We start from the raw sequence: 27,521 nt of genomic DNA on the forward strand, positions 1-27,521 counted from the left end.
TTTGGGAGTTAACTAGCTTTGCAGGAAAAGAACAAAAAAAGATATCGTGAATCACACTACAGAAACCATGAGACATGAGAGCAGAAGACAGCTAAATTCATGGAGGTTGCAACTCTATGGAGGTCAATTAAGATACTATCGATTTGGCCCAGCATATTTTACTTGGAGCGAAGGAACAAAACTGTTCCAGGATGAAGGAAATGAAGCTGTTCTTCCTGAAGCTCCAGGCTCGCCTCTGACACTCATGGGATGATAAATCAAAATGCTGATATAGTCATCGTTTCTGAGTGTCTTTGAGAAGTAGGATGACTTACATCACAAGCGTGTTCCTTGCTAGTCGCTATATTGCCACATATATGACTTCAGTTCAAACAAAAATCATAGAAAAGCTAAGATCCCAGCAGGTTGCAACAAGCAGGGTGCTTGTATCTGCAGTTACTGGGTAATAAGATGTTATACACCTGACTAATTGGTTTGGGTTTTTTTGTTTTGTTTTATAATTAGGAGTAAAGACATTAAGTTTTAATTTGATTTTCTTTGATTCACTAAACATAGCAAAATGAACTGCATTGGAGAAAACTAGCTTGCAAAAGCCTGGCCATCTCCAAAATTAGAACTGTAATGTTAGGTTGGGTGTTAAACTGCTTCTTCCCCGAAATAGCTGTTTTAGCTCAAAAATGACAGGAAGATTGGATTTGGACTTTTCCTGTTCAGAAACAGAGTCCCACTCAGTTAGTTTGTATTTTTAAAGCGTGTTGAAAATCTGCCATATAAAAATTAGTTATTTAATTTTTATTAATGGTATTTAAAGGCTAATAATCAACATTCGATACTCTGGAGTGCCAATCTCATCCATATGTACCTAGATATGCTAATACATACATCCACAGGCATATCTTTCATAATATTTTAAATCAGAGAAACGAGGTTAAATTGCTAGCTTAGTTAATTTGGGAACAGAATATGCCTTCAATTATTCTCTCTCTTTACTTACAACAACGATAAAATCAGCTCTGAGGCTGGATAGTTTCTAAGGTAAGCCAGAGCACAAGAGCATACATGCAGAAAAACAAGTTAATATAATAATAAGGGCAATTAATTATAAGTGCTGGTCCTACTGAACCAAACGCAAGGTGTAATTGCTAAGATTTTTCCCTGCAAATGTAAATAACTGCCTTTGAACTAACACTGCAGGAACTGCAGCAAGCATTCTTAACACTTGAATGATAAACAACAGATACAAATGTTCTCCACCCAGACAACAGTAGGGCACTAACTTCAAATTAGCAATTAATAATGTCTCTCCCTGTTTTGCTATCTTTGTTTGACAATTCACAAAAGTTCTTTGATATATTCTTTGAAGTGGGGCAATGGGTTGGAGTTTCCAGAGCTGGGTTTTATACACCACTTGCCCACTATTCTGCTGCTGAATTTTCAAGATAAATGAATATAGTATGAGTAAGATGGACACATTAAATAACATGCATGCTTTCTTCCCCTATTTTGGGTTTTGCATTCACATGCCCTGGCTATGCTAATGAGTAGAGCAATCCAGAATTATTAGTGCTATGGATCCAGTGTCTGCACTACACACATTTCAAAGCAGGGTTACTTTCCTTTAGTTCTGGTGTGGTCCCATGGACAGAACGCTGGGCAGTGGTTAGAGTACAGCCACTGAGGTGCATCTTCCAATTCAGTGTCACGTGGAAGCAACCCAGCCTCTATACCTAAAACATGAAAGAAAACATAGTAAGAGAGGACATTCACGAGCTAGACTTCAGAAATACACCCCTGATCCAAAGTAATTTGCTAATTGAGATGTGTCCTATGTTTCACCCTCACAGATGTGCTAGCATGGAATGAAACAGGTCACTAGGTTTTTCTGGTATTCCATATAAGCCATGCCTCCACGCAAAGAAAATAAACATTCTCAGAAGTCACAAAGTACCCGAATCACTATAATTCAAATAATTACCAGGCTAGACTTTTTGTGGGAAAAAAGAAAGGAAGACACACTGTTTTACAATGGATCAGGCATAGATACTGAATTTTCTGATTAACATGTTGCTCTACATCTTTAAGAGAACAAAAATAAGACTTACTAGTTCAAGACATAGCAAAGATGCATTTTACAGCAAACACCAAAGAAAATCAGTATGGCATTTTTAAACATTTCATCTAGCCTCAATTTCAGTTCAAATACATGAGTGGACTTCTAAGTAAAATGTTGAGTATTTCATAGCTGAGGCTTTTCACATGCTCATTTTCATCCATTTGTTGAAAATTGTAGAGGATTAAGAACTTTTTGCCTTAAGTAGACACAAATCACATCTCATTATTCATTTATGCAACCAAGTTTTAGGAAGGCAAAGGAGACAGTAGAGGTGTAAACTCACTCAGTCCTTTCCATTTCTTAGTGTCCAACCATTTTAGCATCTCCAGTGATGTGGACATCAGGACAGAGATTTTTGTACTGAAAAGTCTAAATTTCAATCTTGTTTTATAAAATAAAATAAAATAAAATAAAATAAAATAAAATAAAATAAAATAAAATAAAATAAAATAAAATAAAATTCATTTAAATAAAATAAAAATTAGTTTCACACTGTTTATAGAATATCTTTTTGTTTGTTTTTGTTCCTGGAGAAATGCCATTTACAATTACAAGAATTGCTGTGTGTTAAAACATTCCCTTGACAGCTTACACTGTCAAAGTAAAACTGAGACATCATTGGCAAGTGCCAGCAGAATGGCTCTGCCACAGTGAAAGAAAAGGATTCCACATGGCTAGAACCCAACTCTCTGGCTAGCTAGCTATCCCTAAGGAAGAGCTGGTAAAGTAAAAACTCTGTAGCAAAAAGCGAGGAAAAGAAGAGTATTCACAAATGAACTCCTTTAAGCACAAATGCAACCTAAGGAAGAGAGCTGCCCTGGGGCTTGAAAGAATTGCTGCAGTTGGAGAAGCAGGAACAAGAACAAGTCTGCATATTTTTCTCAAGCATAGTGGCCAAAGCCCTTGGAAGCCTCTGGAGCAGTAAGGTGAGGGCTGAGAGATTATATTCCTCTGCTGCTCACTCTGCTGTGTCTCTAACATTCTTATGTGGCTTATGAGAAAAGCCTGTGCTTTTAGCAAGATCTTTTTCAAAGCATGAACTTTCCACTTTAACTGTGATTTGTTCTTGACCAGCAGGATGATAAATTTGAGTGCTCAAGTAATCAGAAGTCTGGAAAAAGCCAAGCACTGGCTGGGAGGGAGCTAAGAGAAGCTTAATACCTTCTTTAAGGCCTCAGGCACACAAACTAAGAAGGCCACAACAAAGATGGCCAGGCATAGTCCCTACAATTGGAGAACTAGCGTTTGAGGAACAAAGAGACAAACCGGTTTTTGCCCGGCCTTATATGGTTAGAAAGCACACAGACTCCATAATGAGTTCACACTGTAGCAATCCACTGACCATCTACTGTCAGGGCTGACAGTCCTAGAAACTTCACCCTTTTCAGGAAACAAAGCTAGAGCAATCCACTTCAAACCTATTGAACATCAGTAAAGTAAAGCAGCATTTTCCTGGTTGATGGCATTTTTAACATCAACAGGCTTCTGGATTGTTAATCCCAACTGCCATAATGGCTCACTGTTTTTTCCATGCTGACACCTCTTTTCTCAAAGACAAAAAAACAACAGTCGGACTAAAAATACATTTGGGCTCATTAAGAAGGGTGTCTGGGATGCCTATGTTCTCCCATTTTATCTACCATGACCCTTCAAAACAAACAACAGAGGTGAAGCTAGGGTATTACTTTTTTACCCCCACAGAAGTTACTTCTTCACAACTGGGATCCATCACAAAGTATGATTCCAATTTTTACACTATCATGTTTGAATGTATTTTGCTCAGTTTGTATTCAAGAAACAAGAAATTAGAACCTAGGCCATTTCCTGGGGATTAATAAGAATGACCAACTGTGAAGAATGGATGGTCTCAGGCACAGCTGGGGACCACTAATCCCCCTGCACAAAATGAAACATATTAAACTTTTCCTTAATGTCTTAGAGAGATCTAGTTGTGTCTGTAGGCACACACCATCTGCAGAAACTTAGCTCACAGAATCCTGCATGCTTCAAGTTGCATGAAAACTCTCTTGGTAGTCCTCCTTCGAAAACATTAACTTCTAATTAGGCAGTAATTTGGATTAAATGAGAACAGAGAAAAATTGAGTTTTCTTGAGATACAAGAACTCAAATGTACCAAGAAATTAAATCCAGGAATTAAATTCTATTCTCAGGGTAAGGAACTAGCTTGCAAACCTTCTGGGAAGGGACTGTCCTTTAGTGTGTATTTGAACAGCATCTAACAAAATGGTTCAGATTTCTACTCACTATTGTAACACAAAACAATACAAATAATTTCAGGAATTTAAACAGAACTACTCCAAACAAATCAGGCAAAATGGTGAATGCCATTTGAAGATGAAGGTACATTTCTTGTAATTTTTTTCACCATATATAGTTGAAAATACAATATTTTGCCACTAAATAGCACTGTACAGGGAGCCAGTGGCTGAAATTCAAAAGAAACAATATGGCTGATTTTCAGCCTTTTTCAACCTACTTTCCTCAACACAGGCAGCTGCATCTACACAAAGTGAGGTTCTGACCTTATTACTCATTTCTGATGGACCTGTGGACAGACTCATCTCTCTTTCTGCTTCGTACTGAAAGAAATTAACGCCGAAAACTCTTCCACTAGAGAAAGAGGGCAGGGAGACACATGGCAGGACATACTCTGCAAAGAGGTCCATCGATCCCGCACAGCTATCTGTTTACACACTTAGGGATAGAAAGGCCAATGCTTGTGGGAACAGGATATTTTGTCATATATTATTATTCTGGATCGAGAGAGAGGAAAAACTGCTGGCTTTCCTTCCAAAGTTATTGTATTTTCAATTGCTCGCAAGGTCTCCCAGAGCCCAGAGAGGTATTCTGTTAAACTGAAATAAATAAAAACTGCTGTCTGATTGGCCGGAGATGAACAGTTTCTACTACCCCCAGATGTATCCATCTAGGATGTGCTTATTTGTATGATATGTGAACTAATTGTTTAACACTACCCCAGAACATGGTATTGTTCACCCAGAGAAAGCTACACAATAGAAATTTATTGACTCATCACACTACTATTTCTTAGCCAATTATGTGCCAGGATTTTTCCTTCGAATATATAACAATAGCAGAAAGATGCTTCATTTCCTTGGGACTATTACTCTCTTGGGTGGCAAAATTAAAATCAGCCTCTATAAAACACTTGAGACAGCTTACAGCAACCCCAAACTGCACAAAGGGCATCCTTTATTCTTATACATTATTAATGGCAATCTGGAAAACTGAGGGGGGAGAAGAGGGTGCGCAGTGTAAAACCCAGTGTCTCATGGGCCAGCGTAAAACCTTTTTGCCATCCAAAAGCTTCCACACAGAGCATTGGCCAACATAATCATAAAGGGGTCCAGAGGCAAGGGGATGGCGGCAATCACAATAATTACTGAATAATGAGGCACTTGGTAGCAAACGGCCTTGCCATTTTGGCTAAAAAAAAAACCATTAAAAAGTGAAAAACCGGAACTGACCTATTCATTCCATTGCTGTGGAGACAGCGGCCAGGTGGGAGGTACCACAAGGTCTTTCCCTCTGGAGGCCAGCCTCACCCGCACTCCCCGCCCCGGGCTCAGGAGCTGGAATTTTCCCTCTTGTCCTGTTGAACAGAGCAAAACCTTAACGTGGAAAAGCCACCCAAACGCGCTCGGCCACAGCCATGCGTGCGGAGTAGGGGCAGGCCGCCGTGGCAGCAGCGCCCTCTGCCGGCTACCCTCCGCTACGGCGGCTGCCACCGCCAGGAGCGGGGGCACCTGCTGCTGCGCCCCACCGCGCCGCCGGGGGGCGCCCTGCCGGCGCCGGGCAGCAGCGGGCCCGTGATGGGCCTCAGCCAGAGCTAGGCACGCTCCTCCACTCCTCTGCGTGGCCGAGGCCCTTCGGGCTGGGGCAGGGTTCTTGCTGTAGCGCTTGAGTGGCAGCTGTGTTCAAATGAGCAGCCGAGATTGTAAAAACATACATAAAATACACACTTACACACACGCAGAGTCCTCGGGTTGTGCCTCAGCATGGGCAAGGTGGAGCAGAAGATTTAGTGTCGCTACCTCCTGGGTTAAACCGCATGGTTGGGCGTTTAACTGATGATCTGTTAGCACAGCTTATGAAATACGGAAGAGCATGGAGAGGTACCTTTTGGTAACAGCATCTCCGTAACCGCCTGAGCAGCACAGAGGCTCAGACACATGCACAGCGCTGGCAACAATCCCCAAAGGCAGTCTATAGACAGTTGGTAAACTTCTGCTAAATCTAGCAGACAGCCCCTATACATTCCCTCACAGCCATCATAGCTGCTTTATCTGCTAATCCAGGGACACTGGCTTCGGCAAAAGTTAGTGCGCAGCCCCACGGAAACATCCCTGGGCACCTCGTGCTAAACCCGCACCGCTGTTCTCCACGTGCCTTCGCACTGACGGTGTCCCGGCTGAACAAGCCCTTTGGGCAACCAGGAGGCTGAGCAGTGTGCACAGGATCCCGCTGCTGCCCCAGGTCTAGCGCTTTTATCGCCTCTGCATAATAAGTTAGGCGGAAAACCTACGACTCAGACATCCCAGCATGAGTGTATCCACAGCTGCAGACATCACATAATAGCATATCTCTGCAAGGGAAACTTTTATGCCTTCTACAGAGACTCCTAGCTTGATTTTTCCAAATTCCTCTCCTTAAGAGACCTTGATGAAAGTCCTTTCTAGTCCAAAAACACCCACTTTACTTTTGAATGGTGCTAGTCTCAGCTTGTGTAGGCAAAGCCAACTTTGCTTTTAACTGGTGAAGGAGCAAAAGTTTTCAAAGTTCATATTCTGAGCATTTTCCTTTATGAAATCTCAGGCATTTGCTGGTAGATGGCCGTCTTCGGGCCATTTGTGAATTTTCCTGTGCGCCTTTTTTCCATGGCCTCTTACTACATGAAAGAAACACATCCAGAAAATGAACACTGTAGGTCAAAACACATATATCTGTACGTCATTACAGAGCGGCTCCCCAGCTCTTGTAACCCAGCTCTGACTTGGGCTCTTCACTACAGTTTAGACTAGAATAGTGCTTTGGAGTCTGTTACAACAGGCCTGCTGTAATACAGAATCAGCGATAGCACTGCCTGTTAGTAACACACACACTCCACAATTCACATCATGCATGTGAAAACTTCCATATGTTCAGCTATAATTTTTAAAATGTGGTTTCCTGTTTGCTTTTTCAGTGAATGCTCTTCCTTATAAAGTCTGCAGTCCATAAGCACTCTGCAGCAAGTCTGGACTAGATTTGAAATATCACTTCCAGGTACCATCCCAATATCTGCCGATGTTAGAGGTAACTTCTCATTCTGCATCATCATGGGGAAAAGTCCATCAGCTATGGCTGCCCAGAGCAGGACTGTGACTGCCTAATATGGTTACATAGGGGACCTGAACCAAGTATATTTTCCTTGCTCCTCCTTGCTCTGGCTAGAAGACATAAGAGCTTCAGCATGGACGAAATCGGGGTCTGCCCAGATGTCCCTTTCCCACACTGTGGAGGCAGAGCAGGCAGGCAGTGCCCAAGGATACGTTACATCTGCTGGCAGGCCCTGCCAGTCACTCTGTTATGGGGTAGTCCACCAAGGCATTGTCTACCTCAGGAAGCAACACGTGCCTACACCACATCATGGCTAAGTGAGAAGCCCTGCTAGCTCCAGTCAAGGCTGCGTGTGGATGACCAGACAGAAGGCACAAACACGCTTTGGCTATAGAAAAGGAAGGGACAATGGCTGAGCCTCATTTTGGATAGCAAGTTTTAAATATCAGCTTGATCTGGAACTTCTCTTCCTCTACTGAAACTATGCCACTATGAAACATGCAAAACCTAAAGATGAAACTGTTTTGTAGTACACTGATTTCCTTCTCTTATTTCTCAGTGTGGGGTATGCTGGTAGTAAACAGTAGGCTCCCGACAGCAAAGCTCGTCTTTCAGACTGGTTGTGTCAGAACCCTAAACACAAGTTCTTCAGCATTGAGAGTTTCAGCTCTGGTGTCCTGCCTTATCATTCCTTGAGTCCTCCCTCTCCTGAGGCTAACAATTAGTGCAACAATTAAAAGGGACTCAGACTGCAATATCTCAGTGTAAGACTTTGTACTGATTATACTTTTTTTCCCTTCTTTGTGAAATACATTAACATAATCAGTTCACTACTTGATCACTTAGCAGCAGTAGATACACACAGGAAAGGCACTATCCCATTGGTCATCCTCAAGGTCAGAACACCAGATAAACAGTTTGACCCTTGTTGAGTGCTTTACCTTGGAAGGGTTTGTTTTACAGACTTAAAGCTATGTACAAACAGTAAATGACAGACTTAAAGGCCAATTAGCTTGCTGGGCATGCACCTTGTTGCCATTGTCCCCTGGCTCTCTAGAACCCCATTCAAAGAGGAAATAATTAGAAAACTGCATTTGAAATTTCTGTGTTATTAATGTGATGCCTTCTATTTTTCTTCCCACCATATTTCAACCACATGTCTCAAGTTTCTGTTTCTTAAACGACTGTGTTGAGCTCCCCCCAGGCATGTTTATAGGCCATGTTTTAAAACAAAACACGTTTTAAATTAAAGGTCATAAGACTAGAACTTGAGGAAGCATCTGCAGTTTGCTTTTGCAAATGTTCTGTGGTGAGGTGAAGACTTCTTTTTTGAAAGCTTTCTGGAAAATCTTTGCTTTTTGAAAATGCTTTATGGGAAGAGCTTCTTTCACTTGATAATGCTTTTGAATAGAGAATGAATATCCAAAATTTCTGTGTGGGAGAGACAGGAATACATCAAAATTTTGGCATGATTTGATTCATCAGTAGAATTAGGGAAAAAATGGCCTTCCTCACTAGCCTTACAGCTCCTTATCATTCACATATTCCCTATTTTAAGGGACATCATTGGGTTTAATACCAAAATATCTATCAAAACAAACAAACAAACAAAAATATGGTGTTCCCTCTTAATGTTCCAGATGTAACTAATTTCAACTGTGAAAATCAGGAATGATCAGGAATGAACTAAATTAGCAGAACTATTTCCATGGGACTTTAAGGTTCCTGTGCCGACGGTTCTTTGCGGGTTCTTTTCTTTTTGGATTTTTATCATATGTTATATCACTTATTTGGGTCTTAGAAGATGAAGAAGTATGTCTAGGCTTCAACACCATGGTGCCAGAGTGTCTCCTAAATTATTAAAAACAGATATAGCAGCAACATGAGCATTTATTTTTATGTATAGTGCAATCGTTAGTACTCTGACCCCAATTCAGAAAAGGGTGTATATCCAGAAAAAAAAAAAAGAATCAACATATGTTTAACTAAACATTTGGATGAACCACATGGAAGTGGCAAGATTGAAGTGCATAATTGGAGCTAAACAAGGTAATACTGTGAATCATATATTTCATTGTATGTTCAACTACCAGTGCCACAAAAAAGTAGAACTTCAGGAAAACCCACTTGCTATTGAATAAAATATAATGTAATACAGAACCTGTTTCAAGAGTTATACATTGCTTTTAAGTTATAAATGAGTATAACATTACTGCTTATCTAACTGCTTCGACAAGGGTTTGTATCTTTCTGCAGAGCTTCACTCATTCTGATGGATATGCATAAATGGAACCAGGAGTGAATGGTCCATTTATTCCAGCCACAAGAGACGAACCAGAATAAAATTTGAGGCTTAAATTAGTGGCAAGTGAATTAAACTTATAACTTCTGAGAATGATTTGTGGTCTTCTGAAACTGTAAAAAGATGAAATAATACATTGATTTATATTGGCTTACAATGACTTTGTCAGTTGCAGAAAAGGATCAGTAATCAAAGTGATGATTTCTATGAGGAACTAATGCCAAACTAAGAACTCCAGACTATACAGTAATAAAGCTACTAAGAGCCCATATAGAATTCAGCAACTCTTGGGAAACAATTACATCAGTTTGGAGCTGTTACACAAAGCTACAAAACTTTTGGGTTTGCTGCAATAAAATCTGACTGAAAACAAAGTTTGGTTTCCTTTCTCCAGTGTTCTAGTCACAAAGCCATGTGCTGCGTCCAAATGAAACTGCCACTGGTTTGCTAAAAATCTGACCCATCCAGTTTGAACAAGTTGTTTTGTCTCTATATTTTTAAGAAAATAAAGCACATCAGTGATCTTCACCTGCCTCCGAAGATCCTTAGTGGTCTGCAGTCGTATTTTAAAGTATTGAAGAATAGATATTCAGAAAAACATCTATAGTACAAACCATTTTAACTTGGAGATTTAAGGGCTGTTGTCTTCCTGAAAAGAACAAAGGGCCTGCCAATAGAAAAATAGGACTTGGTTATTTCTATGTGCCTTTACTCTGTATACCTTTGCCACACTTCCATTTTCATGTCCACGTGCAGCAGCCATGATCACATGCCCATTCCTGGGGCCACCTGTGCATGTTTCCCTGTTCCAGCAATGTCTTCTAGCCAGCCAGATTACAGCATTTGCACTACTCTTGCAGGCTGCAAATAGCTACTGTGTCCCTGCTGACTGCCTTGACTCGAAAGCCTGCATGGCCTTTGGTCTGACCCTGAGTTTAGGGGAGATGAACTTCACTTTCTGGCACAAAAAAAAACCCCACAACCTATGGAGCCACTAGATGGCACTTTCAAAACATGATTTTGCACACTGCTTAGCGAGCTACGGATCTGTGCCTGAATTGCAAAGTGAGCGGTAAACCTATATAATAAACGCTGTTCTCCAAACTGTACACTGATTGCCCTGAACAAAAGACATATTCAAAAGGCTGACAAAGCAAAACGTCCTTTGCACCAGAGACAGAATTTCTCCTGCCTTCCCCCATAGCATCATGCTCTCCAAAATGCAAGGTCATCAGTACGTAACCATGGGCATGCCTAGTATGACATCCAATAACCCTTATAGCATCTCTCGGGACAGAAACTTCATGGCAGAGGAGATACATGCCATAGTGGGAGTAGCAATCTCCTTTCTAGTTTGGAAACTACCTTAGAGACCAGATTTTCCAGCCAAGACTTTAGAAAATCTATGCAATTTGAGTATATTTTTGTACACTGCTTTGCTGTTTCATCCCTTCTGTCTCCTGCTAGAGACAGTATTGATGAATGAACTTGGTTTTAAAAATAGAAAATGAAAAGTCTTATTTTAGGCAGTAAGTTCTCCATCGCAGGGCTCTCCGTCTCTTTTTATGTTTCTCTAATGCTCAGCACCATGAAGGCACATACTGAGGTCTCAAATTTTCTGCAGTGTAGGTGATTACAGTAAAAATAACCCATCATATAACATTGCAAGATATTGATAATTAGTTGTTAGAAGTATAATGACTGCTTTTACCCCGGGGGGGGAGAGATGGAAGCATGATACCAGTGCAACAGAGGGCCAGAGGGCTAGGCTCTAGCCTCTTCATAAGACCGTTTCAAATCAAGATAACCTTGCAACACCAAAAATACAGAACTGCTAGGCTGTGTGCTGCTATTCGTAATTCATTACCATGGACTGAAATTTTCTGGTTTTCACTTTCTGGTCACTCATTGCCTACTCCTGTCTACAACATCTACCAGATGTTCCAGATGACACCTACCAGTGTCTGTCAGCAGACACTCTTTGTCCTTGCTCTTGTTATTTTTTAGAGTTCTGGATGCACAGTACATGGAATTAACTGGAGTTTAATGGCTGTGATTGTCTTTGTTACAATGGCAGTAGGAAGACTGCACTTGTAAAAGCTGTATGACCTCAACTCTTGAAGGGTTTTCTGCATATGGAGTAAAATGGATAACCGTAGTGCACTGTGTATTTGCTTGTTTGAGAGGTACTAGAAGTGTAAAACTGGGGGGAATGTTCTCACAATTCTAGACTTCATGGCTGAGAAAAGGAGCAGAAGATAGCTGTGTTCATGAAACAGACAAGGCTTCATTCAACTAAGCTGGCATGTGGAAATCTTATTAACCGTGGCAGTCTGCTTAGTCTGCAAGGTTTTGGAGCTTTTGTTAACAAGGAAGCATTTTATGTGTTTTCCATGGTAATTGCTTTATGCAAGCATATGGAAAGAGAGGGTTTATGAAAATGAAAACATATTATGAAAATATATGTCACATACACGCACACACACAAAATATTAAAAGAAACTCTTGAAGGTGCAAAGTTGAGCATATCAGAATCAAGAAATACCAGAATTAGGGTTACTTATGGACCATCAATTTGGTTCCTTTGAGTCTACAAATTCTGTTAGCCTTTAATTTCATTATAATAGGTTGGTAGTGTTTCATTCCAAGCCAACCCTGTTCTATTGAGAATATGTAACTGATTGTCACATTCTTTTGTTCTCGATATATATTTTATCTGCTGTCATTTGATGAATGATCCTTATTTGCTACACATTATTTAAGCCCTTCTAAGAATTTGCTCATTAGTTTTTCTAAAACATTCATCTCTTGAATAGCTAAATTCTTCATCTATTATTTATTTTCATAATACCTGTGTAAATAGAGAGTAAATGAGACAACAAAATCTTACAGATGGGAAAGGAGCCAGAAAGATTATGGTTAAAACATTCTTTATGGCTGCTTAGCTGGCAATTCTTATGACAAGACTTTTTACATGTTTGCCATTATATGTCAGTTTACATAGGCAGGACTCTACTGGTGCTCTAGCAGTAAATTAAATAGAAACTATTTTTTCATTAATTCTGAGTGGCTCATTAGTATCGAAACTAGAAGAAGCAAACATTATCAATGGAGAAGCATCTATGTCCCAACCTATGGCATCTTTCCTCTTTTTGCAACCTTCTGCTTGATTTCCTAATGTGGATAGTCCATGTGTAACTCGAGACAAACCCGGACACAAAGCTGGCCATGTCTTACATCCTGAATAGGATATGATACAAACAAAATGTACAATGCCTAATTGCAAAGAGAAAGTAAAAAAAAAAAGGTTTGGAAACATCATTAATATGTGTGTAGGGGAGAGTCTCTCAATCTATTAATATTTTCTAATCTAAACAGCAATAAGACCAAGGAACCATTTTATACAAAACAAATTACAATACTCAGTGTGTTTTTTCTCTCCTGTTATATGGTTCCTCTAAGGAGAATTAAGACATTAAATAAAGATGATACAAAGAATTGATTTCTATATTTTTGGCCTTTGAAGAGTGGAATAGGTGTTTGCTTGTTTTGTTTTTGTGTTTTTTTGGGGTTTTTTTTAAGAACCCACATGTCAGCTAGACATTGAAATAAGGGGCCAAGTTGTAAAAATGCTTTCCAGGCTGAACAAATGTCTCTGAAATTCTATTCGCTGCAGTGTGACCCACACTCCAGGTACGAAAAAATTCTGCTTATTCAAGCATAAAATTTGAACAAGCCGCTGTTAAAAAAATACTACATAAAGTATGTGACTAGTATGTCTTACAGAAAATGCTTTGGTATGCAAAATTGTTTCATAATGGATGAAAGGTTATTATCTTAGAGTGAATAGTTGTGACTCACAACCTGACTAATCAGAGTCTGAGTGAGAAACAAAAAGCAAATTCAGTGAAACTTGTTTGCATCCGCTAAGGAACAGGCTATTTCAGTTCAAGTTTTGTTTATATCATCAGGTTGTTGGAGGACACAGAGCTCTGAAGTATGTGGCTTACATGTTTCAGCATATCTCCTATTCCCTCTCTGGATATCCCTCTTTCTTAATTTCACGCATGATGAAAGGAATTGCCACATCCATTTCCAAGGGACAAATTGGCCAGTAAGCAAAGGTGAAGACTTGTCACAGCAGTCCTAGCATGCACAGTACACCAGACTGCAGTGAATCATGAGGACACCAGCATTGCACCCCGTGAATGTAAGTGCTCAGTTTGCAGGTGGCAGGAGTAGCATGCGCTCCTGCACCTTTTTGGGGGGCTCAGCATAGCTGAACCCCGTGGTTCAGAACCAGGGACAGCACCTTCCCCAGCTGGGACTGTACCCCCACACCCACGGCAGCACCCCGTGGTGCAGTGGCCCCCCCCCACAGCAGAGCATGACTGCTGGTGGGTCATTACCCAGCTTTCTGCAACCACAGCAGGGTATGACCTAGGGCAATGGGGGTGGCTGGCAGAGGTGATTACTTTCATCAGGCCAGCCTGAAGCAGCTGATGGATGAAGACAAGGGGTTTAGCCCTGATTCAGGTCAAGCCCTTCCAACACCTTGACAAGTTCATGAGAAATACATGTGATGTGTCACTTGAATAGGATGGCTTATAGCAGCTGGGCTCCCCCCACACCAACTTCTTTTCCCCTTTCACCTTTCCATATGTTAAGTACACAAGATATAGTGCTTGAGTATTCTCATTTGGTACCTGATTCTATTTGCTGTGATACGGGCAGAATTAACGACAATATGACTAACAACTAATAAATGTACGGCATGATCTGTTCATTTTAAGTACTAAAGTTCATCAACAAACCTGTCCATTTAATGTCAACTATATTTCAAATTTCTGAAGCATTCTAGCTGCATTTGTGGTCAAAAGGCCACACTGTATCCTTTTTCCAAATAGTTTGAATATATGAAAAAAATCTTACTATATTGCACGTTTGGCAGTAGTTGGCTATACTGCACATTTAAACACACTATACACTCCCTCATAAAAGTAGTCTTGATTCTGCAAATAATGCTGCAGTTCTTTTCATGAGTTGCAGAAAACCTGCAAGATGCATACACACACAAGGGTGAGTATATAATCACCACCTGCCAAAGTGGGAGAAAGGTCCTAGAAATCAGACACAAACAGAGATCTTTGTGAAGATAATTTCAGTTTGTTATAAAAGACATAGCAAAAGGATTTAAGAAAGAATGGGAGAGGAAAGGTCAAGGCATTGAGGCAAAAGGGGCAAGATGGAAGAAAGAGGTAGGGTGAGGATTTCTTCTTTTAGGAGAGAACAGGAGATTCTGTGAAGCAACATATACTAAGAGATGGTGTGTTATGGAAAAGCATTTATGTATATGTGTCCATATATACATATATAAACATATATTTGCAAAATACATCAGAAAAAGGAAAGAAAGTATCTCATATTTTAAATAAGGCTGGATTTAAATTATTCTAGGAATGTTAAATGTGCTGAAACGACAAGTTAAAGACTTCAGTGGGACATGGGCAATACTCCTCTGATACAGTGTTTGACATTTTCCTCTTACAGGAAAGAATAATGAAAAATACAAATATTGTATATACCAGTTAAATCCCAGATCTTGCTGAGGTCAAGGGTGGGTAAAAAGACAAGAACTGAGCAGAGAAGCTATGAGAGTCAGACATGTTTGCATTTGGGAAGCAGATATTTCTCATCGTTTGGAGAATTGCCGTAGGCGTGCCTGGCGCACAAAGATCAACAGTTGCCAGACAGTTGCTGATGGAAAAACACTTTGAAAATCCATTTCATTAGGGAAGGGGCAGTCAAGGAAGACAGAAGACATACGCAGAATGGCAAGTGCTAAAATAATTGTTACTATATATGGAATTACTGGTACATATCTATCCAGTGCTTTTAGAGCCAGTAATTGAGAAATTATGTCTGACTCAAGCACAAAGGTATAGTAAAACCTCTTTTCCCTTTTTAGCATTTTTTGCTAATTATAAGCTGGTTTATCTCTCAGCCTCCAAATATCATTCTCAGAATTAAATGTGGAAGACAGTGTGGCTATTAAAATAATTATCCAGGTGACAGAATCTTAAAAAAAAGACTTCCTGAATTCTACTTAGGCTATGTGATTTTGGACTGATCTTGCATTCTTATGGGCATCTATTTCCATGTTACATGGCAAGCTGGTCCTATTTCTCTATTTATTAAGCTACTGTTTACAGCATTTTCAGAACTGCGTGACAGTAAATCAGACACTTTACACAAAGTTTAGTGTATTTTGCATGTGAAGAGATGAGCAAATGTGTTTGTTCTTCTAACTTCTAGCTAGCAAAAGAAAAATGGAAAGAAAAAGAAGATGCAAATACACTCATCCTACTGTCCTGTAATCAACTACAACTAAAAGTGGACTTGCCTGCACAGGACAAGCTCCTGTCCTTACACTCCAGTGGAAGCTAGATACAGCCATGAGTCTTGGCTTTCTAGACACTATGGCACTGGTACAACATATAGGATATTGCTGAATTGTCAGTCTGTGAGCTGTCTCACCAAGATTTGCACTTGGGAATATTCAGGTCACTTTTTGATCCATCCAGCTGAAGCTAGTGGGACTGTTCAAGAGCTGCTCTCACTGGGACCCATGGTTCTGGCTCATTTCCTTCATGGAAAGGCAGATGGAAACATATGTACCCTTTCCAATATTACTTTAACGCATCAGAGCTGTATTTGCTGCAGCACTGCAATGAGATTGCAAATGGGCAAGAGTGTGATCCATTAAACAAAACTGCTGCAAAGCGTTTTCTCCTCTAAGAATTGATTCCAGTACCACTAGCTCAGTATTTTGATTCTCTAACTTCTCACTCTCTTGACAAGTAAGAAATCAACTAAAATGTAATTCAGCCACTGCTCTGGACCCTCTTCTGCTCACCTGACATCAGCTCCTTTAACTTTCATTTCAGCAGTTCCCACATCAAGGCAAAGCACTGAGTTTAAACAGCCCCATTTGAATAACCTTCTACCAAACATCCTATTTAAAATGAAATGAAAATGAAATGGAAATATTTTCATGTCCCAAAGGAGAATGCTCAGACAGACTGATAATCTGCAAGGCAAAACTGTACCTTGAAAGTTATTGCAGTGACACACACATCAGAGGCATGCTGCAGCTTACTACACACTGCTGACTTGGGTGGCTTACTTGGGTAATCAGTTGCTCCTCATGTATTACAAAAGCATATCTATATGTACATATATCTTTGTATATTATATACATACACATGTACGTAGCTTATTACAGCATATATTACAATGAAAAAATAAAATATCTTACTTTTATCAGTCTTAAGAGATTGTACAGATCAAGTAAGTTCTACAAAGAGTTGTGAACTGGTAGCTTTTAGGACTTCTAGCCTGAGAGAGTAACATGTTACTGAATAGCTACAGGGTGAAAGACTGGGAGACAGAAACTTGCTGCTTAAAATTGTAACAAAACCTCTAACTTTCTGACACATCAAGGTAACCGGAAGGTTGAGCAAGTTGTTGTCGTTTTGGAATTTCAAGCCACTGTGACTGAAATAATTAGCTTTGTTAAGTTTTGTTCCACTTTTAAAGAAAATTTCAGAGAGCCACTGAATCATGAAAGCTGCCTGTTTTTATCACTGCATTGATCTGTATTCATTCATGCTCAAAGGCAAAGTACTTAACCATGTACATAACTTCAAACACGTCTTCAAACCCCATAGTGTCTTAATTCAAAATTAAACCTGGAAGTGATGCACTGAATCAGTGCTTCCAATAAGTGACAACTTCTTTCTCCCAACCTTGTAAGAGGAAAACAAGGCCACTCTCTTACATCTCAGAAGGATGCTGGAGTGACCATCCAATAAGAGGCAAAATAGCACTACAGTTAAGAAACCTACCAAGCAAAGAGAAAGTCACTTGCAATTTAATGAAACAGCAGAAAGGAATCCTAAAGTTCATAAAGGAGGACTCATTCGCAGAAGAGAGAGGTTAACAGTGAAGAGGCAAAATGTCCAGATGACACAAAATTATTTAGAGCAATGAAAATTAGAGATTCATGGAAATTTCAGGGGTCATTTTTTAAAGATCAGGAGGCACCACAGCTGTTATAATTCAGTGTTGATAAAGCGTGAGATAAGGCACATCAGGAGAAATAACACGCAGGAATTGCTAGGTGCCTATAGCCATCTAGAGAAAGAGCTGGTCATTCACTTTAGTCTTGTTTCCACTGAAATAAAATTAAAATTGATGTTTAGAAATGTATTATCAAATACTTTTGCATGAAGTTTTATCTCATAAATCGTTGCAAGTTACTATGTGTAGTGCCGCTAGTGTCCAGTAGAGACATGCAGCTACTAGAGAGAGCTCTGTAAAGAGCTGATAAGATGATGGAGGGATTAGAGCATCTCATAAATGAGGAAAGGCTGGGAGAGTTGAGACTATTCAACCTGGAGAAGGACTTGGGAGATGTCACTGATGTATATCAATATCTGAAGGAAGAGTGCAAAGACAACAGAGCCAGGCTCTTTTCAGTAGTGCCCAGTGACAGGACCAGAGGGAAGGGGCACAAGCAGGAACACAGGAGGCTCCCCTCTGAGCAGCAGGAAACACCACTTTATTGTGTGGATGACCAAGCACTGGCACAGGTTGCCCAGAGACCTGGGGGAGTCCCCATCCTTGGAGACATTAAAAAACCTTATGAACATGGTCCCGGGCAGCCTGCTCTAGGCGCCTCTGTGCTTAAGCAGGGTGGGGGTTGGACCAGATGATCCCTAGAGATCCCTTTCCAACCCCAACTATTCTGTTAATCTACATCTTTAAATGAATGCTAGTGACTGAGTTTAACCTGCACTCATTTGTAAATTCTACAGTTAAAGGGATTTTCATTGAGATTTCTGGGCGCATTAACCAAGTGACAAACCACTAGACAGAAAATGCTGGCAGTGAAAATTGCAATGTTGCAGATCAAGACACCTTAAATCACATTTTAGCTGAAACCATTTTCTGTTATGCTTTGCATTTTTTAAATGTTGAGATTTTGTCAAATTCAGTCTTTATCTGTATCTCTGTATATAGATAAAAACACCCTACTCAGTAAAGGTGTTGGATCAAAAGCAAAACTAACATAAGATTTTGCACTTGCCTGTTAATTGCTTAACCTCAAGCAAAATCAATATATCTCAATATTCAAAATAAGGCGCTCGTCCTCTGAGTTCATAGAAAACTTTGTGGAACCTTTTCCTCTGGACTGCAGTGTCTAGACTTGCTGCCAGCTGATCTTGGTTATTCACATTTCTGACCAGTTTTAGTAATTAATAGTTCCTTAACACTGGGAAAAATTGTAACTCGGTTCCTTCTTTACACTTACGACTTAAGGAGTATCTTCAATGATGTTTCTAGGAAGTGACCAAAAATTAGACAGGCAAGCAAAAAAATAAGAGAAAATCATGAAGAAAATTATTTTTATTATGTCTTTTTCTTAATATATTTTTAAGCTTGCCTTAGAAAGACCAATCCCAAACCCAAAACTTTATTAGTAGATACACTGTTAAAAAAATAAAGGAAGGCAAGAGGGATAACTTGTTTTCCCCCTAAGCTTATTCAGTTACGGAAACCCTCCAGTCAGTAGTTTACTGAACTATTAGCACTTTCTGTAAGTGGTCTTCAGTTTTACCACTGATTTTTAAAAGAACAGCCATTCAGGTAAGTGCCTAAACCCAATACTTACCATTAGGCACGCACCCAAGCTCTGCATATTCCAGATATTATAACTAAGATGGTAAAAAGATTTCCCTCTCGGGGGGAAACATCCTTATACTGTGAGTGAGCCTTTTAAGCTCTCCCTAGGGGCTGTGACTCAAGCTGCTGGAGGTGTTTTTGTAAGAGAGCAAAAGACTACTTCCTCCATAGAAAAGAAACCTGTCTGAAAAGGCTGTGCTTTCAGCACTGCACACCAGTTCTGAGAATGAAAATGTCCACAAGAAGCACAGCAGTGATTTCTAGCAAACAGTTGACACTGGTTTCAGCTAAATAAGCCTCTGTACCATAACTGCCATGGTAGAGGAATGTCACAACTCTGTTACAAATTCATTTTTGAGTTTGTCACAGGTATCACAGTATCTGTCCTCTAAAAATACATCTTACGTTAACTTCTGCTGGTATGTAATAGGCAACTGAAAACACAGGCAAGTGCTAGTTAAAGTCCTTAGGGGAACTGTTGTGCAGTATCTGAACTCCACTTGTCCAGAATTTCACTTTATTAATGAGTTTTGCATGGTTTCTCTGAGAAACAACACACTTCCAATATTTCAGGAAGCTGTTGACACTCACCAAGAAGAGAATCTACGTGGTCTATAAAAATGCTCTTTATTCTGCAATGTAGCACTGTATCACATCTGGCGTACCAGAAATACTGCAGCATTTTACCTAGCAACAAATACCAAACACTATACATTAACGGAGGTCATAAGCCTCCCTGAGGAGTAACTGCTCTTCTGTCTTTCATTCTGCAGGTTACTATGTTGTTGTCCTGGCTTAGTGCATCATTATAGGGTTGTGGGGCCATTTAGGTTGGAGAGGACCAACTGCCTGATCCAATGTAAAGCAACGGTATGAACTGAGAACCGTAAACCTTCTGAAGAGTCCACAAAGATGCTGTACTTTTGCCGTGAGCTGGAAAACTTTGTCTTTCTAATCACAGGTCCTCAGCATCTTTGGCTGTACCAGCAGGTTTCCTCTGTGACATGATTAACAGTGAGGATGTGGACTCTAATCTGTCTTGCTGCTGTTCCATGTCAAAGGAGAAGAAGATCTGCCTGCATGCCATTCCTATACATAATATCAAATCAATTAACTTGCTTGGCCAAAGGTAAAAATAAACAGAGAGTACTCCTAATTTTATGATTTCCAGTTAGTTTACTGATATTTTCTGGAGGTTTCCCAATGTTAAACATAGACCCTACTCTAAATAATCAGGCAGTGACTCCAATTACTGAAATGCCAGTAGGTTAAGATGCAAGTGTACAGTAACAACTAAGAATAGGCTATAGCAGAAATGAAGCCAGCATGGAACTGACATTCATAGCTTGCAAGATGGGATCTGACTAATTCTCCAAAAGGCGGGTGCCTAGTCTAAGCCGATCTCCTATCTCCAATGGGTAAAAATAGACAGGCATTGCTGACACCACTGTGTGATTCAGCAAGCTTATTCAGACATTGCCTCTCTTTTTTCCCCCCTGAATATAGAGGATGCTTAGCTGTAACCACTTAACATTTAGATTTCTAAAGCTAGATGGGATTAACCTTGCCTTTGGTGTGCCATAGATTGTCATATGTGCCTGCAGACTTTAAAGTCCAATAGGATTTCTGCAGAGGTATATGCTGAAGGATGAAAGCCCCAGAAACACTGAGCTAACAGACTAGAATAAGAGCTTTGCTGATGTGTGAAAGATTCATCTTCATTGTTACCTATATCTCGCACACATACTACATTATGATGAGACCTGTAGACAAACGGCCTTTCCAGCTGCTCCTGAACCTGGAAGTATGCCCTTCAGTAGCTGAGTCAGGGAATAAGCAAAAAATGACCGCTACAACCATCTCATACGTCACAGACTATTCTGACACGTTATATGGAGGAAAACACTCATGCCTATCACACGTCCAATTGGCTGGATAAGACCACAGCAAGCAAGCTTTACCTATCTCACTCCAACAGAGACCCACAGCAATGCCAGGGTGTCACAGTCTCCACACTGTTCAACAGGAAGAAAGAAGCTGCAAAGGAAGAGGTGGGGGGTGGCATGCTTATTCCTATCCTACAACATGTTGTAACAGTCCAATACAATATCCATATGGCAGAACATCCAAACACAAGTTTTTATGGACTTTGAATATAGATAGCTGAATAAGGCAGTGAACATTTTATTCAGGTGATATTTCAGGCTTATTATTTATCTCTCTGATATTAGGCCTCTTATAAAAACAAAATCAATTTGTAACTTAAAAAAACTGTCAGCTTTCTTATGTAATCCTGTTTCACCGTGAAAGATTATTACACTTCTGCTCTATAAATCTGTACTGTCAGGTCTGTTTATCTTCAGGTAGCATTACAAGTTGGTGGGTTTGTTTTGTAAAGCTCAGATGTCTCACTTTTCTGTAGTTGAAGCTAACTGGGCTGCTCTACCATGTATCTCTAAGGACACCTCCTGTCTTGGAGGTAGCTTTTTATCCAACCTTTATGAATAACATCTCTTTCTTTTCTTTTGAAAAATCTGTTTCAACTATATATTTTATGTTTTGCTGCTATTCTCACCTACTTCAGTCACTGATCTGTTGGAACAATTCAATGCAGCTAATGGTTTCGGAGTCAACATTGTTCCAGGATCACAGAGTGACCTGCCAGCATGTCAGCTTGGGCCAAGTGTGCAAATCAGAAGAAAAATTAAGTACATAAAGTGACATTTGTAAACATTTGGGCTTTTATGCTGACATTAAATAAGTCATTCCTTCTCCAATACCTTTGTCAGCAGTGAACTCAAGCATAACTGACTGCCAAACTAGGTACTGAAAATAATGCGCTGTATGTCCACTGGATTTAGTAGAACCTGCAGGTCCAGTTCCCTCTAATTCAGATTTAAAACGCGTGATGGTAATATGAGAATGATAATATTTTATTTTACTTATTTGTCTGGGTATTTCTCCTTTTTCAATAGTGTTACAGTACATTTAAAACCCTTTTTGGTACATTTATTCACCTTTGACTGACAGCCATAATTCCCCATGCCAGGCATCATTAGTGGAAAAAAAAAATATACATGTATTTTTTCAAGGGGGCTTCATGTTGTTGTACTGGCAGCAAAGAATAAATACTTGTAAAACTGTCCTGTGGATTGTTTCTATATTTGTTCGTCCTGAGGAATTGCCTCCACCTTTCATAATGAGGGGACATTTCTAGTATGACATGGGACCTCTGGGATGGAGATGGGGCTGACCAGTTCATGTTACATCTCTGTGGAAAGAGCAAGGCAATTGGTTATCTACAGTGCAGCTTGAGAAGGGTCTGGCAGTGACAGTACCATCTTTGAGAACATGGGAAAGGTTTTGATGAAGCCTGGCACACACTTGACTGAGTGCTAGGGGAAGCCAGGTCACTGTGTTTGGAGAGTGCCAGCTAGAAAGCACACTCTATAGTCAGTCAATATAGAGCAAGGAAGGCAGATAGAGATGGGGCCCTGGCAAGGTGAGCCCAGGACAATGTTACTCCGTGGGTGATCGTCAGGGCCTTATTGTGTATGTAGAGCTCCACTTGACCTCAGGTGCCAAGAATTACTCTATGCATAACCTCTGTTGTGTATTATAATAGCAGGAATTAATTATTTCATTAATGTTTACCTTCAAGATTACTGTCTGCTAGAACCACATCTGCAGTTAGCGGTCTGGAATTAGGGTCTGGGATTTGGTTTATTTCGGGTGCAAAGGATGTGCTCCACATTAAGTAGAGGAGACTGGCTAAAAATCACTTAGCCCTTCTGTTTAACAGAAGAGACTGAAATGCTCCCTGCCCTTTGCTTTGTTTGCTCTAACAGACAGAACGAGTCTCTGTCCCATAGCTAAAATAACCCTTGAGATTCAAAACAGCAGTCATAGCTTTTCCTTCTGTGGCCCTGGCTACAGAAAACCACCGCTGGAACAATACAGGGCCATCCAATTTGGGAAAAGGAACACAGGATTGCATAGACAAAAATTCCTAGAAACTCACTTCCAGCTGAGATCACTTCTCACCTTAACACTCTCCAAACTAAATGCACAAACCTCCTTGAGGTTTAGTATTTCCACACCACAGCACCATGCAAACAAATCCATTAATCTGCCAAGCTCCTTCTCTCACAAACTGGGAATTAATTATTATATTTAGACCTACATTTGGGAAATAATCATATATATACTAGCGAAGGCATCCATATGTACAAGCAGAAGACAGGAGCTAGACTGCAACTGTTCAGGAATTTTAAAACCTGTTTTCCTGTTGACTTATCCTGCAGGTTGATTTACCATAGCTTGAACTTCTTGCAGATGATAACATGGCAGCAGAGGAAACCTGCTGTGAAGTTACCGGGTTGGTGAGCTGACTGACCGCAAGTAACACATCCTTGTGGTTTCTTTTCAGAGATTTTGATTAAATTCATTTGCCTAGTTTTCACTCTTCTGTTCCTTACAGGAAGATAAGCAGGGGAGTTTCTTCATGGATTTGTAAATACGGAAATTAGACATACATATTTTCTTCTGCTTGGAACACACAAGGAAAGTGTATGTCAAACACTGCTGAAATGTGCCAAGTTTAGCCTAGCTATGCTCTACTAATTAGCTTCCCTTGTTGCATGTTCTTTCCTTTCCCCACAAGGGTACTATGTTGGATACATGGAAACTCCAAAGGATTGCAGCAGTGTTTTTAGAGAGCCAGGTCATGCCATTCTGCCTGGTAAGGTAGGCAGATATTTACCAATTAGAGCAAGACTCTAACAGCACATGAAGTGTTAGGGGGTTGCAAAAATGTATTACTCATTTGCTTAAAAGATTGAGTTTGCTTGAAAATATCAAAGAACTAAGGTGAAAAACTGGTCCCACTGGAATTGGTAGTCAGTTCCCTGTTGTTTTTGTAGAGCCAGAACTTCACTCTAGATCTCCAGGAGGCAAAGCCTCTGTCCTTATAGCTGCAAATCAAAGTACTTCTAATTCCTCTTAATTTACCTAAGATTACAAACAGGTGTGGTTACTCTGATTGAGACCTGTGTTTGAATCCAAGTATAGATTTCAGCTCTAGGGCCACTGCAAATTCAAATTTTGGAGAAGAGAATCTGTCTCTGGATATTTTCCATTCTTAACTCTTTACAGGCTTCTAACAATAGTGATACACACTGGGTTGGGGGGAAGGATTCATAAATATCAAAGGCAGGAAAATACTGATAACTTGCAGTCTATTCATACAACACCTTTAAATATTTCTGGCCTGAAGGCTTGACCACGCTCTCCTGCCTCTGTTATATATGGTACATTATCATGTTGCAATGATTTGTCTGAAGCACTGATGTATAGTATCTCCATCCGTTACTATTTTATAGCCTTTGTGTTTAACTGTGACTCTGGAACCATTTGTTTCATGTGGGACTCACGCATCATAGTCTGAAGCATGTTATGTCAAAGGGAAATGAGAAGGGAACACTGGTCAGATGTTCTCACAATTATGTCTTATCCTCCAGAAACGTTTTTGTGCTCTTCATCCAAGGGATGAAAACAAAGGGCATGTAGATACTATAGGGAAAGTGGAGCAGCTCACGTACGAGGAAAGGCTGGTATGAGAAGTTTCAGGGGAATCTCGTCAATTTGTACAAATATCTGAAGACAGAGCCAGGCTCTTTTCAGTGGTGCCCAGAGACAGGACCAAAGGCAGTGGGCACAAACTGAAACACCTGAGGTTGTATCTGAAGATGTGGAAACACTGCTTTACTGTGAGGGTGACCAAGCCCTGGCACAGGTTGCCCAAAAAGGTGGCAGAGTCTCCATCCTTGGAGATGCTCAAAACCCCATCCAGACATGGTCCTGGGCAACCACCTCTAGGTCTCCCTGTTTGAGCTGGAGGGTTAGACCAATGACCTCCAGAAGTCCCTTCCCACCCCAACTATTCTGTGATTCTGTGACTGTACAGAGGACAACCATGTAGTCACACCTAGGAACAGAAAATAATACTTACCTGTCAGATACTTAGAAATGAAATAATTTTCCTCATGCTCTTTGTTCCCACTGTAAAAGCCAGTATCTTGCGTTTGAACTGCAGCTAAAAAAAGTGATAGCATTTGTTAATAATGAGATGTATGAAATGCCAAGAATTGCTATAAAACCCCAAATTTGGACCTTGGAATTTCTTATAATTACAAGAAATCAGCAATTGCAGTGTGAATTACATTTTTTACATCACTGCTCACTTCTTCACCCCACACTCCCACAAGTCACTAACACCCGCACTGATTTTTATCCAGGCAGCTTCCCATCCAAAATTCCTCCTGTGTTAGGTAGCAAGTGCTTTATCAGATCATCATACGTATCTTCTGGCTGGTACACTAAAAAGGAAAGTCTGGTAGCTTGGCTGAGCACCAACATCACCCCCAACTAACACATCAGCTATGATTCTTACCCAGCCTTACACTATAGGATCATTATGTTTTAAGATAGATGCTTTATTTTCCTGTTTATTTCCCTCCCCAGCAACCTGCTTTTAGACGAGCCTAATACATGTATAGGCATAGAATCATAAGGCATATGGTATGGATGAGTTACTGTAGAGCATATCACCACTGGGCACCAAGTGTTGTATATATACCTTCTATATATACTGTATGAAGACAGTTTGAGAAAGTTGGGGCTGTTCAGCCTGGAGAAGAGAAGGTTGCATGGAGACCTCATAGCAGCCTTCCAGTATCTGAAGGGGGCCTATAGGGATGCTGGGGAGGGACTGTTCATTAGGGACTGTAGTGACAGGACAAGGGGTAACGGGTTAAAGCTTACATAGGGGAAGTTTAGATTGGATATAAGGAAGAAGTTCTTTCCTGTTAGGGTGGTGAGGCACTGGAATGGGCTGCCCAGGGAAGCTGTGAATGCTGCATCCCTGGCAGTGTTCAAGACCAGGTTGGACGAAGCCTTGGGTGGCATGGCTTAGTGTGAGGTGTCCCTGCCCATGGCAGGGGGTTGGAACTTGATGATCTTAAGGTCCTTTCCAACCCTAACTATTCTATATCCTAAAGATTCTGTGATTCTACAGAAGCACTTTCATCCTTTCTCTGTCTTTCAGGACTACTCACGCTACCAGAACGACAGCTTGAAAATTATTTCCTCCGATCTGTGACGTCCCTGCTCCAGAGTTAACAATCAGTACTTGCTTTAGAGTTGACAGGTTGGCTCAGATACAGTAAACTCTGAAAGCTACTCAGGAACTACGGTAAATGATCAAAAAACTTACACATCACACATAACTACAACCACTGTAATTTCAAAACATGCACCAGTTGCTGTGTTCTTTTGTTCCCTTCATCAAATATTATCTTTTTTTCACTATCAGATGCCAAGTACCAGGGATTAGGCAAATCAGCTAGCAGGACTTCAATAGCTTTGGGTTTATGTGGTTCCAAAAAGAGAGCTGTTTTACCACCCAGTACATGGGTTTGAAACCTCTTACTTTTAATTACAAATTAATTAATCAATTAATTAATAAACCCCACATGAATAACTGTTGGGTTTTCTGAAGAAACAGGTTGAGTTGGCTCTTAAATTGGGGAAGCCAATATTTTACATTGCTTCATGTATTGCCTTTAACACTAAGCTTCACTTATTTAATTAGTACATAACTGTATCACCCTTGTTTACCTGTCTTGTTCACTTGCAAATTCCTGTTCTATATTTAGATTGTGGTGTTTCCCAGTCCAAGACTGTCTTCTGTTAGTTGTGTTGAAGCCAAGCAGTGCAGGGCTCTGGTAGCTCACTGACATTTTTGTACTCAGTAAGGAGTAACATTTAACCACGTGTATTATGAGGCTGAGAAATGAAGAAACAATTGATTCAATGTGTCTGGTTTTAACTGTCTGAATTCTCCATCACAGGGAGATCCTACTTTGCTAAGTCCATAGAGTGTATTGAAACCAAAAGAAAACAAAATGCACAATTAATACCTTGCATTTTTTCATTGTT

At 40.3% G+C, this 27,521-nt stretch overlaps 1 long non-coding RNA gene across 1 annotated transcript; it reads right to left on the reverse strand.

The window, feature by feature from the left end:
• Positions 1-647: 647 nt before the first annotated feature.
• LOC136009254 (uncharacterized) lies at positions 648-25,604 on the reverse strand. Its single transcript, XR_010610437.1, has 3 exons — positions 25,534-25,604; positions 5,623-5,747; positions 648-1,727 (listed from the first exon to the last, which is right to left on the reverse strand). It is a non-coding gene; the product is annotated as an uncharacterized LOC136009254 (long non-coding RNA).
• Between the last annotated feature and the right edge of the window lie 1,917 nt (positions 25,605-27,521).

This window comes from Lathamus discolor, chromosome 2 (genome assembly GCF_037157495.1).
Source record: "Lathamus discolor isolate bLatDis1 chromosome 2, bLatDis1.hap1, whole genome shotgun sequence".
Lineage (NCBI taxonomy): Eukaryota > Metazoa > Chordata > Aves > Psittaciformes > Psittacidae > Lathamus > Lathamus discolor.